Raw genomic sequence first — 17109 nt, 5'->3', positions numbered from 1 at the left:
AATATCAAATTTAATTACTGGGTCTAATGTTTTGTGTATTTTGATGGCAGCAATGTGTAATACCGTTGATTGATTTGCTATGTCTTTTCATATCCTGCTCAATAAAAAAGAAAAAAATATACGGCTGAAATATTTATGCAATTTCTTTCACATTACCAAAAATCAAATTGTCACATAAGGCAGAAAAGTGTCACCAGATATCAAAGCCATGAGCTATATACTTTTACAATAATGGGAGAGTAATGCTTCAGCCAATCAACGTAAACCTTCATTTATTTACCATTACATTCGATGACCTAAATCCTCCCACATCAACCATAACAAATACGCAAACAAACTCAAAATATGAGTAGATAACTGCACTCAACAGATCACTGACCAATCCATCTCATAACAACCATCATTAGAATGAAATCACTGGCTGTCAAACTTGACATGTATCACAGGACCCAACAACATCTGAAATATCTTATAAGCCAGATCAAAAATAAAGCTTGCCCCAACAAACAAGCAGCCACAAATGAGTACCACAGAGCTGGGTAATAATAAACATCAGGCATTCAGCATGAATGTGGGCTCTACAAAGGCACATTATTTTACATAGCTTCACTTAATATTTAACATAGGAATCAAAATATTAAACTTTCTCCATAAGACAATAAGGACCATTCACTCCTCGACACCCCACTCGCATACAATCCACTGAAACTCCACATCACAATCACCCAATGTCCTGTATTATCTCAGCCAGCCCTGCTCATTTAACCTCAGACCAGTGAGCAGTACCAAAGTCTCACTCTCCCGGAGATGCAACAACAATACAGGCCTTATCTAGAATCAGGAGGAGGCCCTGTTTGTTGTATTAAGAATGTGTTGAGGTCAATGGAACTGTAAATAAGGGAGACTGGATATCTTCCACTCACTGGTGAACGTCCCGCTCCCCCAAACTCTAAATAAGGACCAAAGTCTTTGAAAAGTGCCGTGTTAAAATATGCATACTTAGTGGAAATATTTTGTCTGCCATTAAAGATCATTCCTTAGTTTTGAATTACAGCACTATACAAGCACCCACCTCTCCATCCGCTTTTGTTGTACACTGCCGGAAAACACATTTTTGAATCCTCCTGAAGAAATCTGTTTTTTTGCATCAAAAGCATATAGAAGGGCTAACAAACCTCAGCTTTCCAACTGAATCAAGGACTCCCAAAATGAAGGCTTTGCATTTCTTGTTAACAAGATAATGAAATCATGAATAGAGACCTAAGGGGCTTAAGACGAACATCTATGGGAGTTGTCCCACTGAGGTGGGGTTTGAAATGTCTAACGGGTCCTGCATTTTCCACTAAAACTGTTGGTGCTATCTTTGATTTGATACAATAGTAGATAAAGCGCCCACACAGCTTTCCGATGATGAAGCATGACACAAATGTAAGAATGATATCCCTTATGTTCGGACTGTAGTTCTGACTTCCCTACTTTAGACACAGAGTGGTTTACCCAACTACAAAATAGTTGACAGACTTTGCTCAGAAGCTACCGTACCTTTTGTGATTGAGAATACTGGACTAGGGAGGACGTACGGTGGCTACACCTCCCAGTCTCTCCTGGCGGTAAAAGGGCTTAGTTTAGGCCCTATTTGGCTAATGTTAAGAACACATGATTTTGTAAAGTGCAGTGTATTCGCATTTTGTGCAAAACATTTATGACATTAAGCACAATTAAGTTATTAACCAGAACTCTCTTACAAATCCCTCCTCTGATGATTAATCATCACAATTTTCACTGTTTCAGTTTACAATACACTCTCCATCATCTTTAGCTTCTTGATTCCGTACAGCACAGCTTTTGTTTAAGATAGCAGCAAGGGATTTTAATATGTATAAACCTGCAATACTGTACGACTGGACTGTGATGCCTCTGTATCCTGCCAAGGTATTTGCATCTACAATGTTTATATGCCTATTTTGTTAAAACTAAATAAAGAGATTATTTAAAAAAGTATATACAATTAGAGCATCTCCTTGACATCACAAACAGCAGCTTAGACATTCCTAATATCAGAAACACTGATTGCCAATTGTCTTTTGGCACTAAACTATAACCAACACAGACACAATGTTCTCTTCGTGTCAAAATGCTCATCTTTTAGGCAGCCTGTTACTTCTCTCAGTGACAAATTACTTGGGACACATGTGTAAAAGTAAATGAGTGCTCTTGGTGATTGATCACCGAGACTAGGGTGCAGAAAGAGTCTTACATATTGAAGTACCCAAAGATCTTTCAAGAAAGTATATTTCTTTCTTTTATATATATATTTTTTTTAACTTCCTGTTGTGGCGGTTGCTGCCATCTACTTGAAGGTGAACCAAACTCCTTCGAAGATCATCCAGTTGTCAGTGAAGCGCTAACATGCAAGGACGCCATTTCATCCACTGTGTCATTGTTTGAAGAGTAAGGATTGCAAGGGTTGAATCTTGTCAAACAAATAGATTTCAGTCTAGTTGCCAGCCATCTAAATGATACATCAAGGACAGAGTAAGCATTTGTATTGTATATGACTGGTGGGCTCTCCAATATAGTACCCACCCAAAACCTCAAGGGTTTGGCTCATGACCAAAAACAAACTCCACAAGAAATAATCAAAGGAAAGGTCCAAGACTAAATATATGCTAAACCAAAATAGATTAAAAAAACCTTCAAAAACAATAAGTCAGAGATCTGCTGGCAATGGGTCAAGTGACTAAAACAAGTGTATTTGGGAATTTTTACAAAGCATGATAGGACCGCCCGTGATTATACTGGTACATAAGTTTAGAAAAAACCTCAGAGCAAGAGAACATCGTATGATGGCTCTACAGAAGAATTCACTCTCAACCTCACTACTGTGTCGATATCCAGATGCCACATTTCTAAAAGGATGAACAGTAACTGAAGCATGGGCTGTGGTACACAAAGACTTCCTTACACAGTGGAAATGCTTCATGCTTTGTTTGTAAGCTGGGGAACACATGTTGTGGAAATAGGGGGTGGGGGAAGAACAGCAAGAGAAGGAAGGCAAAAAAAGATAGTGTAGAATGGAGAACGTAAGATGGGAGGGAGTATGAGATGAAGAAACTGGTAACATCACTGACTATAGTGGTGAACTCAGAGCTGCCAGGGTCACACCATTTACAACACAGAAAATGTATACCCTTGCCCACATTAACACTAACATTTTGATTATACTTGGATATTTAAAGTAAGGTGTAAAAATTGTGTTTTTGTATCCACATTTGTTTTTGGAGCCACGTTAGTATTATTTTTGTTTTACACAAGTTGGCTTTTTAATATCAGTCTAACCATGCTTAGGTATCTTTCCATCGTTTGTGGAGCTTGAGGACTTCTGAGCTATGACTAATATGAGAAGGAACTGGAAAATAAAGTATGTAAGATTTCCAGAATTAAAGGCTTGTTTCCCTCTGAGCTCCTGTTAACCAGTCAATGCACACTGTGAAATGTGCAGTGTCATGGAATAGATACATGTTTCCAGGCACAAAAACCATGTTTGGTGGAGAAGAAATCTATATAAATTAAATGTAAGGGAACTCTAGCTGCATGGGAACTTCATACTGTAAAAGAAAACCTCTAATTACAAGCTAATCCGCTTTATTTTAGCAGAAACTATATTTTATTACGAAACTATCTCACTACAACCTATGTTTGATTGCATGTAAACATGTCACTGGTTAACTATTAAGGGAAATTAGTTAATTTTGATAAAATGCTACAAATTGAATCTATAACAATGTTAATGAAATTGAGGTCCTGCAAACAATAAAACAAACAACAGCAAAAACAATTTATTTCTCCTTTTTAAAAGCAAGGTGTTGCCTTAGAACGTATTTTCTTAAAGAAAAGACCTTTTACAGACCAACACATCGGTGGCCATATTTGTATACATTTTAACTATGGTTTAGGTTTTGAAGATCGTGACAGTCATTCTAGTATTTAAAAAAAAACAAGTATGCACACAAGTACCAAAAGAAGCAAGCAGCACAGTAGCAGAGCCGGAATCATCTATCACGATCACGTGGAAAATACATGGGAAATGCACTATCATGGATGGAGTGCTGAAACTCAAAGAAAAAAAAAAAAACAGTTCTCTGATGTCAGAAATGCTCCAGAAGCTGGACAAAGAAAGAAAGGAAAGCTACTGAACAACACAGAAGAAATTAGATAGACAAAAACTCCAATAAAGAGAAAGGGCTTGACTATATATCCACTATCTGTGCATATTTTAATATATTGGAGACAGTAGATCTTGGCCAACATACATTAGGCACAACTAACAGCACAACTTGCATTCCAACCAGCTCTGTGCCAATTCAAATGGCATTTTGAGAAGAATACAAATGAGGGGCGAGCAGGATGACTCTTCTGTACTCTCTCAAAGAGATCACCTTCATTTGTCCATACCCCCAACACAGTCCATTTTCAAAGGGCCCCTTCAAGCTTGTGCACCTGTTACACTTTCATGTGGTTTCATGTATCAGCATCTACAACATCTGCTTTGCAGTATGTAATAGATTATATAAAACCAGCATGGCTATCTCAACATGTGCTGATGAACTATCAATATTTGAACACACCATCAGTAGTAACTAAAGATTACTGAAGGGAAGTGCTTAATTTGAGCTGGTGGTTTCCTGTGCTTATGAAAGCTGTCACATGGTGGCACTGTTTAATTTAGAAATGAGCAGAACAAAATGTGTTTATTAACTCAATATGCATTAAAAACAACTAATACCTCCTGCCTATGCCATTCTTATAGCTTTGGGGACCTGGAACAGTCAGAACTGGCACACTTGTAAGAGCGTGACGATTAGTACTTGTGCTGGTATTGTCACTGGCATTGGCAATGGGTGGTGCAAGCTCCGGCATTCTCCTTAAGAGGGCCCTGGCAATTTTTTTTTTGTACAAATTAACCACTGCTGAAAAGTGTGGAATTACTAATGTCCGACACCTGTTACATATTTTTTGAGGACAGAAAAACATGTCTGCATGTTTAATTTGTCCATAGGACAAATAGATTCAACTCACTGCACCACAACCCTCTTCCTGCCACTTTAAACAATTGTTGTGGAAAAAAGGAGTGGAGTTGCTAAGGCAAGATATACAAGATGTTCAAAGCAGTAGACCTGATTCATTAATACAAAGCCTCAACTGTTAGTGTGAGTGTGCTAACGGAATACAGATAGGGGGGGGGGTGGGGGGGGGGGGGGGGGGCGAGGAGCAAAGCTACAGGATAAGAGAGCAAGTCAAGCTAAGCAACAGCATCCAATTACATATGGGCGCAAGAGTGGACAACAATGAAGTAAATCCATCAGCAAGTATAAATTGTAAGACAACAGTTCCACAGTGCCTTCAATGTGCATTTACACAAAACCCTCTCGATCCAGGTGGTCCTGTGACAGTGTGGTTCGCAGGGCGCATGACACCCCATGAACCATCAAGGTAGGCAAGCAGGCAGCTGGGCGTTTACGGGTCAGGGCTCAATGGCGAGGGCTCCACACATGGATGAGGGACTCGAAGGGACTTGAGTTTTGGGGAGTTTGTTGAGTGAGGAGAGGTAAGCAGTGAAGGGAGCCCAAATATCTACTCTCGGGAGCCTGGGGCATCAGCTTCCAGTATGCAGTGAGTTGTTCATGGCAACATCCCGCAGCCATCTATCCAGACGAGGTGCAGGACAGCAGCTCTAGTGCATTGCAACTGTATGTTTGGTCATAAGTAGTAGCATAGGATTGAGGCGTCTTATCCCGTTAGGTATGTCCTTTAGATAGCCCAAGAGGGCTTTTATCAGGGTCTTAGAAAGGCAAAAGTTGGTAATTGAGATGATAGCATCAGACATTTGTCCCGAAACAGGCTTTTATAGGGTAGAACATATGGGGGTGCACCACTCCAAATTATCCAATTAGAAACAAGTCAAAGTAAAAGAAGTTCAATAGTATTCGGTAAATAACCACGCAAGGCTTCTGTAGATTTCTTCCCGAAGATTTTTAATTTGTATAGGGAACTTGATACAGCAAAGGAACAGCCAACGTGTTTCGCCCGACACAAAAAGGGCTTCTTCAGGGCAGAGTCATCGTCCTAATGGAGCAGGAAAGTGTCCTTCAGCAGGACGGGTGGCATACGGCCGGGCCCGTTTCCACTGTGAATTCCGGCCTTCGATACTATTTCAAGTGCCGCGCGGCGTTTCTTTACTGCGTCTTCTTCCCAAACGGTGGGTCAGGCGGCCTAGGACTTGGCCCATCTGTCCTTTTAATTACCAGTTACAAACACTATGTAGTCTGCCGTCCAGCAGCATACTGCAGAATCTTTATGCAGGATTACTTTATATCCCTGTGCACTTGCTCTTTGCGAATCAAACCTTTTCCTGCTCCATTAGGAGGACGATTCTGGATTACTTTATATCCCTGTGCACTTGCTCTTTGCAAATCAAACCTTTTCCTGCTCCATTAGGAGGACGACTCTGCCCTGAAGAAGCCCTTTTTGTGTTGGGCGAAACGCGTTGGCAGTTCCTTTGCTGTATTAAGTTCCCTATACAAATTAAAAATCTTCGGGAAGAAATCTACAGAAGCCTCGCATGGTTATTTACCGAATACTATTGAACTTTTTACTCTGACTTGTTTCTAATTGGATAATTTGGAGTGGTGCACCCCATATGTTCTGCATTGTTGGGGCTTTCTTTGCCTCTTAGGTCCCTTTTTGCAGCAGGGGCCTTGGTGGAGTTGCACACCACAGGACTATATTGCTACTACTGTTACACGTATTGCGATTTACTGGGTATAAATAGGGATTGCTGCGTTCTTGCTAGGCCTGCTGCATTCTGTTACTTTTTAAGGGCTTTTATAGGGTATTCCCACATTAAGTGAATAAAAAAAACATTATCAGCCTGCATCAGCGGCATCCTCAGATAAGCCCATACGATGCATCTGAACAAGACTGCAGCACATTTTGTGGAGAATTTTAAGGTGCATCAGTCGCAGTTTATAGTTGGGAGCAAGAGCTTGGGTAAGCCTGCAGCAGTACCGCCACTGTGCCATTGTAAGAGGTGGATCAAGCTCAGTCTCCCAGCTGAGGTAGGCTTTGCAGTGCATGTGGGAGATCCCACCTCATGCATGAGGGTAATCAGTTTGTGTGGAGATGAACTGGTTTGAACCATGTCTAGTGCTTGAAGTGCGTGTGTTGGGGGGGAAGGGGGGAGTTAGAAGGGTTGAGGGGAACGTATCATGTAGAGCCTGAAGGGAAACTTAGAATCTGAAATCTGTGAAGACATCAAGCGGGTTGTGTTGTGGGGGCACAATTATGTTTTGCATCCAAAGAAATTGTTCCTCCAGGTAGAGGTCACCCATCATGTGTAACCGTACTTGAATTACCAGGTAGTGTGTTCCATCATCTACCACCATCGGGAGATGCAGGTGAATACAAATAATTCAGGAGGGCAAGTATGCACAATCTGTCCAATGCCCTTATCATGCAGGCAGTAGTGTTGATTGCCGCATGAGGGTGGCAGGCAGGTACAGCGTAGTACGTAGTGGACAGGAAGCAGTGCTGTCTGACTCAATGGCTAAGTGTGGCTGGAATGGAGGTGGGTATATCCAATAGTGTGCAAAGCAAGCTTGCGCACAGTAATAAAAAGTTGCATGTCTGTGGCGCGTAGGCCACCCTGCTTAAATGAGAGTCAATGTCTCTCAGGTGATCCTCTGCTGTTTACTAGCCTGGGCTAATGTGGCCACTGTACGTACGCAGTATATGAAAGAAGTGTGCTGGGAGAGGCATGGGAATGTTAAAGAAAAGGTAGAGGAACTTGGGGAGAATTAATTTCTTGGCTATAACAATTATCCCCACCATGCATAAGTAGCAGGTAAGTCCACTGGCACACGACCCTCAAGTCGTGCCATCAACTTGCCATAGTTAGCCCTCCAAATTGCCTAAGTGTGTCTGCTGAACTATATTTCAAAACAGCAGACTGGCCGATCCACCCACTGTAGGGGTTAGTTGGTGGTAAAGCGGTCACTCATCGCATTAAGGAGAAAAAACACAGATTTAGACCAGTTTATATCGATGCCAGTGAGATCAATGAAGCAAATGACTTCACAAAGTACCAGGTGATATACAGAGTAGAGGGTCCCTCAAATAGAGTGCAGCATCATCTTTGTGTTTAGAAACTAGAATGTGCCTGGTGTGGAAGGCAAAGTCTCCTTTGTGAACGATATCGCCAGAATTGGGCTGCCAAGAGCTTTATGGCAACTGAGATAAGAATGGGCGACAAGGGACATCCTTGTCTGGAGTCCCTAGTCACAGGGAAGAAAGCAGTACTTTCACACTTAATGCGCAATCTAGCGCATGGTGATACGTAAAGAAGTTTAATCTAGCTAACAAATCGATTGCTACACCCCAAGAGCTGCAGCAACTGGAATATGAAGGGCAACTCCAAGGAGTCAAATGCCTTTGTGGCATCAAGTAGAATTGTCCCTAGCTTGAGCTGAAGGTCGATGGAGTGCAAGAGCGCAAACATTGTGCGTAGACTATGTGAGGTGTTACATTCAGGTACAAACTGTGACTGGTCTGGGCAGACGGTGTAGCAATGGTGCAAGTAGTTTAGCGAGAATTTTGTTTACAACCATAATCATTGATGGCGGCCAGTAGGAGTTGCACTGACTGGGCGGCTTTACGGGTTTCAGAATGGTCACGATTACTGCTTCGGAATGTAGGGGTTAGGCTCCCCACTTGAATGGCTTCCTCATAGATAGCCAGCTGTCGAGGGGCAAGGATCTGGGCATACTCTTTGTAGAAAGACACACTGCGGCCATCCAACCCCAGTGCGTAGTCACCAGGCATTCTCTGTATCGTCTCTATGATATCCTCCACCAAAAAGGGGAAACTGAGATACTGCCGGATAGGCATTCTCGAGCCATAGTAATTGAATGGAATTGAGGTGCTGTTCCAGTAGAAACAGGTCATGGATTATCGCTGAGCTATAGAGATTTGTACACATGATTGTCATGGTCTGATTAAGGCCCTCCGGAATACAAAATTTGGAGGTCATCCAGCAGTTCAGTGATATAGTCACTGGACCACAGGCGATGAAGTAATTTGGACAGTGTTTGGCCGGCTTGGTCCCCCTCACATAATGCCGAGCCACTGCTTCTTTCCTGAGATAGTTGGTCTCTCAAGCAGCCTCCTCATCATATTCGCTGAGTTTCTGCCTGATTGAGACAAGCATGTTTGCGTCTCCCGAGGCAAAGGACTTAAGTTCAAAGGCATGAAGATCTGATTCTAGTCAGGCAAGTTGCACATGTATCACTTTCAAGACCCCAGCCTGCTCGGCAATACATGCACCCCGTATTATGACCTTGAAGGCCTCCCACAGACTGAAGGCATAGGTTACTGAAGGGGCGGTGTGGGAGAAGTATTCCAGAATATCAGCACGGATTTCATTACGGAATGCTGGGTCATGGACAGCATTTGCAGGGAGCCTCCAAGAGTGTGCCCCTGGGGAAGGCAAGTCCAAGGAAGACCAGTGCATGATCAGAGAGGGTTCTGGGGAAGTGCTCAGCCGCCACGGACCAGGGAACTACATCTCTTGCTACCAATCATTAGGCTGTCCTTTCCCAGGTATTGTGTGTAGCTCCCACACAAGTGCCCTCTCTATTATGAGGGCGTCTAAGGATACATAGGTCAACTAGCCCATGGTCTTCCCCAATGAGGCATAAATGAGTCGTCGCCCTGGGCTGCTGCTTTATCGTAAAGATGGGGTTCCAAAACTAAAGTCTTCACCCCACATGACAACTGCGAGCCCCACAATACTGATCTGGCTCCATAATTCTGCAAAAAACAGCAGGGTTGTCAACATTCGAGCCATAAATAGAAGCCAGCACTCTGATGCAACGTTACTAGACTTCTTTTCAGTTTAGAGCTGGAGCACCCTGCATTGTTCAACTACAGCTTGAGAACAAAAAACACACCCAGATTTCCTGCCAAACCTGCTTAGCTTAACAAGGTACGGCGGCTATGACAACTCAGAGGACAGCCGGAAGTACGTTTTGACATCAAGGACCTGCAGCTTGGTAACGCTGGCTGGCTGTATGGCTCAATGAACTCAACGCTAACTAATGAAATAAGTGGGGCTTGTCGCTCACGTCGTCGAATCCTGGCAAGGCTCACTCAGCTTTGCATCATTCTGGGGGTGAGCAAACAGTGATATTTAACTGGGTAAATGCACCAGTTATTGGTAGCTGTTAGAAAGGGCTGGAGTGGTGTGCTACAAAAACAAATTATTATTATTAAATGAAAATGTCTGATGCGCTGGTTGACAATGCTGGTGTCCAAAGTACAAAGTGCCTCAACAAGAAGAGCAACAGGGAAAGAGAGAAAGTGAATGACTAATGACAATGCTACTGTTCTCCTGCAGCTGCCGGATCTGAAGAGGACCTACAAATACAATGCACAACAGGTATCGGATTTCCGAGCAACAAAGCAAAAGATGGATTCATAAATACCCTCAGTATAAAATGAAAAACGTTTAAATGCTCACATAAAATGTTCCCAGCCGAAACTACAATTACCCTTTCCCTACCAAAGAAATCATTTTACTCTACCACACAATTATATGGAATAAAATACTCCCATTTAAAAACCTTATCTGGACTCTTTTCAGTCCAATCAGTGTAGATTCCTCCAACGTGTTAAAGAACATGCAATTATGTTGGGTGACAGCTGATACACGCTGTGAGACGACGTAATAAACACTACGCTAACCATCTGCCCACTGTTTAGTACTAATATTTAAAATGACTGTGTATCTGAAAAACCATCTCTCCTAATGGTGTCTTTTCCCATTGTAAATGGAACACAGGACTTCACAAATTTGCCAGGAAGTTGTCTCTGACAGTTTCCAATCCATGAGGAAGGCTTCGGACACTCACAATTTTATACCAGATCAGGAGTAGCAGTTTTTCGAAAAAACAAACTCCCTTGGTCCTGTCCTACGCCCATATGAACCCAAAGTTGCCTGACCTTGGCATAATCTTTAAGGAGCTCATGCTTTCGAACTCTCAGTGTAGTGATGGGGGCAAGGATATCAGTTGGATCTTCTAGAATCTAAAGGGCTGTAACCAGAACAATTAACACGGTTTCAGACAGTGATATCTCAGTCTACTCCTAGATCTAGGCCATAGACCTTGCTTAGAGTCAAGCAGCTGCTGCCTCTGCATTGAAAATGTGTGACCCAGAGAAAGGGCACTGGGTAATCTGAATGCGAAATATCAGCAAGTTAAGATATGTAATGCACACTTTGTGCATTAAATAGTTTTTTTTCTGTATCACTTCATGCCACACTTTCTAAAAGCTATAAATATGTCATGTTTATCCAACTATACAATGTACCGACTTTGTAGGGATGTAAGGCTCAGGCTGCTTGAGGAGATTTAAACTCGGGGCCATGAGCATCACATTTGCCAAGGGAAAGCATCCGAGCTCAGGAAGCCATCTTGTCAGCTCACTGGGGCACAGACAGTTATCTCAGCTTATTGTGACTATGCAGAGATTCCTTTACAACAGCCAGTCCTGCAAACTGATTATGAGTTCATTTGAACACTTTCAGGCGCAGTATTTTTCGTGCAGCAGAAAGGCGTACATATAGAGTTTGGCATGGGAACACTCAGGAATGAGTGGGGCTGGTATAACAATGTAGCACAATATGGAAAAGACAAATGCAATAAATGCCAGGCTATGGAGATTGTGTACAGGCCACATTACATCTTTGGGGACACATTTTCATGGCTAAACCTAGCAGGATAATAGTGTTACTTGCAAAGGAAACTGGGTCTGAGATCAATGTGCAGAAGAATATACATTAATGCCAAACACAAAATAAAAAGCGGTCTTTATGGGGGCTCCCAAGTTGTAAAGTGGTCTCTCATCCAGTTCAATGCGAGCAAAGGACTGGAGGCACAACAATACACTCCAATAGCAAATACGTGACAGATGAATACTGCGTTGGGCAGAGCCAAGATGTGATTGACAAAATCTCAAGCGTATGCAGGAAAGAGGCTGGGTGAACAAAGGCAATAGTTGAAAGGTGTGGTCCCCAAGATCCACCCTTTGAGCCATAGTAAATTAGATAGCTCTATGCAATGCTTCCTTTTTTTCAAGAAGGCTCCATTTAACCTGTGTAACAGAGTGGTGATGAGACAAGACAGGTGGCAGGAAAACTAACTCACCAACTTCCAATATGGATAGCCAAGGAAATGAAAATTGGATTGCATTGAGTCCGTGGCAGAGCAAACCAAACAGTTCAGCACTACAAACAGAAGACCTAATTGAAAGGAATCACAATTAAAACAGCAACCAAAAAACACATCTTAATGCTGGGTGCCAGTCTCCTCGCTCGGGCATCGACACTGCCATCAGATAGATGCATTCATGTCGGCCGTCTGTCTGACAGCCTGTATTTACTTTCCAAAAGCTATTCAAATATGGAAGTGTAAACAAAATAGTAAACTGAACAATACTGAAGCTTTAAAAATCAATGCCTTTCCAAACGAAGAACCATTTCTGAGTATTTTTTGGCTTCCCTATTCACCCAAAAAAGCTAATTGAAGAGTTATAAAGTTACCCTCGTTGTGAAATTGATCTTGTTCTACTTAAAAAAAAAGTTTAATTGGATTTATAGTGAGTTTCACTGTACACACAAGTAATGAAAAGCGTAGTATAAGGGACAATGGGATATGTAATTCAGTGGGATGTGGATTTCCGTAAAACTTAAGCTGAATGCAAAATCTATATCATGGATTTAATATAACAAAGAAAGTTTAATTGGAAGCAGCCTTTCCACGCATACAGAAATAGACTGCTTTGAGGCACTCAATGCAAGCGCTCTCACACCATCAACAGAAAACATTTGAAAGAATAAACAGGTTACTGGCTAGGGTGTCATAGAAAGCAGTTGTGTCAACCATCCCACTTTTAAAGACTCTTGATCTGCAACTGTGGGAGAACATCACAAGCTGAGCTAGAAAAGGTATGTTTAGGCAGCTTGCAAAGCACTGAACCCTAGGGCAGTAGGATTTCAATGGTGACTTCTGAAGAGATCAAACACTCTAAAACCAAGATTCACTGGGACCAACCACAAACATGCAGGCGCAATAAAGTGGTTTATGAACAAACAGAGTTGTTAATCCCAAAAACATCCATCAACGACTCTAGGAGCATCTCTGGCAGCCTTTGCGAGCCAACAACGTGACAAACCATGTATCAGTAGTCGTATGTGGCACACAGCCAGTTTCAAGGGATGTTTGTTGAATAAAGAAACAAAACACAGCCACTACTACAGACACAAACCCATCGGAGATGCACATGTCCCAGCAACAGTTATGGATAAGGCACTGTGTTTGTGCAAAAAGCAAAAGTACTATATTGACTGAAAGTACGTTTTATAGCGAACAAACACTTTACACTATCGGGGACACCTGCTGCATTGTAGAAACATGCGCATAGATCAAATACCACACATGTGGCTGCGGTAAACTTGAAATCAAGTGCATGAGGTATGTACATCTGAATTAAAATTCTGAGTAGTACGCAAATTTCACTTCCACAAGGGCAGGACTTTTGTCTGTTCTCAGGCCACTGACCACAATTAATCACAGATATTGTGCAGTACTACCGGTCAGTTAAATTGCTACCAACTGTTTGTGCTAATTCCCCACAGTGCAACTAGAAACTGTATACAAACCTCACGTGGTAAGGGCGTTAGCCTAGCCAGTGTAAGAGCCTCCTATATCTGTCAGCCACTGGTCAGGAGTCGTGAACTGAAAGACAGTGACAGCACACTTCGAACAAGAAGCATTGCAATCAAGAGTCAGCCTCGAGTAGTTCAAACGTGCTATTGAGGTTGCGAGCAGTCACCTATAAATTGTACGGGTCAAACAGTTGCCGAAAAGCAAGAAATTAAGAAAGCAGTGAGACTGTCTATGGAAATGAAAATGTAGAGTGCAATGTTAGCTTAAATAGCGCTCATCACCCTTCCCACGACTAATCATTAGGTCAGACCCTGTGCTTCAATTTATTCGAAAATACAGTATAAAAGATACAGAACATAGATGTAATAAAAAAAGACCCATTTAATGCCAAAACTTTAACAGTAAACAGCTTATTCATAAAATAAAAATAAAAAAAATCAAACAAACCTGGTAGAGATATTCTCAATTAATACAATGAGACAGCCTTATTACAACCACAAAGCATTCCCATAAAAAAAATGATGGTAGCTAAATGATAGAATTACTGCCATGCCAAGCCATCAAAATGGACTATTCTAACGAGCATCAAATTCACACCTTCTTGGTTCCACTGGGGTTGATTTCCTAAGTCTGGCTAAGTGCCTCAATACCAATTACTGCTAGGAAAGCACAACTATGCGGGACTCCAACCCCAAGGTAAGTGCAGCACCCAAGGTAACTGCAGCATAATAAACGATTGCTGTAAGAGTTTTTGAGTGAATTCGTTTTAAACCCTCGTACTTCACAATGAGGCGAGGTAAGGCTCTGGATTCAAAGGTTTCTGAAGGCTATACTTTTTTTCAAGTAAACCTGCAAAGCTCATATTCACAGTCAAATACCAAATCATATGTCAGCTTATAAGGCTTCACTGAGTTTTTTTCAGCCTGCCCTGTTGGGAACGGCCGTTTATGTAAAACAAATTTGCCTAGGGTACTTGCCGACTCGTGTACAATTACAAAAAAATAAAATAGAGTGTACGCCTCTTCTATAAAGAAACTACCGACAACGTGTACCCAATCCACGAGGAAGGAAGAGCAGATCAGCAACCGCTTGGTAGTTTAATTTTGGGCTGTTAGGTAAGGCACCAGAATATTCAGCTAAAAATAGACTTGTTTACAAAGGAGCAAACAGAAGTGTATATTTGGAAAAGAAGAACACCATTTTGCTTTAAATGGACACAAACATGTAACTAACATCCCACAGCGGGTGCACTGTTAAACAAAGTCACAACACCTACACTGTTAAAAAGACAGCTCTCCATGCGCACAGTCTCAACACAACCCTCCACACAAAACCACTTTTCACACTGGATTCCAATTTTGCATTATACATTTATCTATCAATAGCAAAGGAATGGCAGGGTAACTTTTTATGCGCTTAGTAAATATCAGTATCCTTCATTATCAACCAGTGCTGGACTGAAAATATGGGATAAGGGTAAAATACTCGGTAGCCCACATAACAGTGGGCTGCTTGCTGCCTGAGGATCTTTCGTCTCATCCAGCCACAAAAACATCTCTGAGAAAGCAGCACACATCCTTAAATCCAGCACTAGCCAAGAGCTATTGTTTTCAGTAAAACGTACATCGGGGGTTTTAGCTAGCCCTCTGCATTGGTCTGTTGTAGCATTCACAATTTTCTTCTTCCCACCACAGAACACTTAGGGCCACTGGAATTATGCAATTCTGCGACGGCTGCTTTTTTCACATAATTATGGACTTGAAGCATTTGCCACATAATCCATTATATGCTGCATAACCTGCAGATTTTAACAAAAAAAACGGTCTCTAGCTCAAACGCATGAAAATGTACTAAAATGGTTGTGATGGGTTTGCTAGGAGTGGAAGGCCCTTCGCAAAAGGTTAACTGCCCATCTTTCAGTTGCTTTTTTTTCCTGTATTTGGTTGCTAAATTAATACTGATGAGGTGAAATCTTTGCCCAGACAGTATTACCTTGTGTAAAAACGACAGAATAAATAATACTACAAAAGTATGCTACATTAGGCTATATAATTAGCATTTTGTTTGCGCATAATTTGGTGTTCCCCTGCCACATAATTTCAGTGACCCTGAGCATACTGTATTGGGAAATTGACTTGTCCACTTCATTCATTTGTCAAATTCAGAGTCAGTCAGTGAAGACATTCAGCTCAGGAGCACAGCGCATTTGCACATAAAGTAGTTCCCTTCAATAGTAGGGACTACTACGGTGATGTTGCTTTTTGAGACCAACTTTTTGTTTTTAGATTTATTTATTTTTATTTGGTAAGGAGCTTGCAGCTCGCCAAACAATTTCCCAAAAAAAGACACATTGACAGTACACATTGATAAAGTCAAAGGGCTGGCAGCTGACGCCATGCCTATTGGCTTTGCCGGTGCTGATTATTTACATTAAAAAAATTATGCAGCTGCGGAGAAATGCGCCAACCCTCGAGTTTCCTTTCAGAAGAGCCTGTAAGAGCTAGTGTTTTTTTTTTTTAGACCTCCTAAAAGCAAAAAGTAAAATTAATCGTCTGGCCTCATTTACATGATAATAATATCAAAGGATCTCATACTGTTACTAAACTCATAGAAAACGGAGCTGATATGAAAACAACTTTCACACGCTTGTCCAACACTTCAAAAACGTTCGTTCCCCAGAAAAATGTCCTGGAAAAAGAGGGGTGCTTGTAAAACAGCCTAGTCAGGCAGTCGATGGGGAAAGCCAATACAGGCCCCGATTCTTTCTCCAGCTGTAGATGTGCTGCGCAGATGCCTACACACAAGGCGGAAGTGGATCTGCACGAGGACAGGGGCGGAAGCAGGTCGTTGCACTGCACGCCTGGCAGCTGGCCCAACACAACAAGGATAGCAACTGCCACCACTCTGATGGCCACATGCTCCATAGTGCGGCTGTAAGAAAACGGCCGGAGTTTCCGAACACTCCACTACCCGCTTTTCAGCCACAAGTCACTCACACCACCACTCCTAAACCACATGATGGCTGCCTTTGGTCCATAACTACAAAAGCAAAAAACACCACACACACCCTCAAATGACCTGTGCTCTAGACCCAGAAGGTGAAATCCCTCGTAGCAGTCACAAGCGCTTCACACTGTCGCTTTAACAAAAGTAAGCACAACACTCTCGTACCAGGTAAAGTACACAGTTCTAGTGGTCAAAAATCAGGAATCGCAACGGGCACCTCTCTTCACCACCTCCTGTAAATGTGCAGAGAGGCAATCCTAAACAAGCATTTACAATGCAATGGGCCTCGCATTTGCTCGAGTTAACGGGGCTTTTCTTG

General features: G+C 42.1%; 1 protein-coding gene across 1 annotated transcript in view; it reads right to left on the bottom strand.

Moving 5' to 3' along the window:
- The window catches only part of ACBD3 (acyl-CoA binding domain containing 3), a 102146-nt gene that overhangs the window by 73327 nt on the left and 11710 nt on the right, over positions 1–17109 (bottom strand). The window lies entirely within an intron of this gene.

The sequence above is a fragment of the Pleurodeles waltl genome, chromosome 5 (assembly GCF_031143425.1).
Source record: "Pleurodeles waltl isolate 20211129_DDA chromosome 5, aPleWal1.hap1.20221129, whole genome shotgun sequence".
NCBI classification, from domain to species: domain Eukaryota; kingdom Metazoa; phylum Chordata; class Amphibia; order Caudata; family Salamandridae; genus Pleurodeles; species Pleurodeles waltl.
The sequence above is the reverse complement of the archived record's forward strand: the minus strand, read 5'-3'. Positions and strand labels throughout refer to the sequence as shown.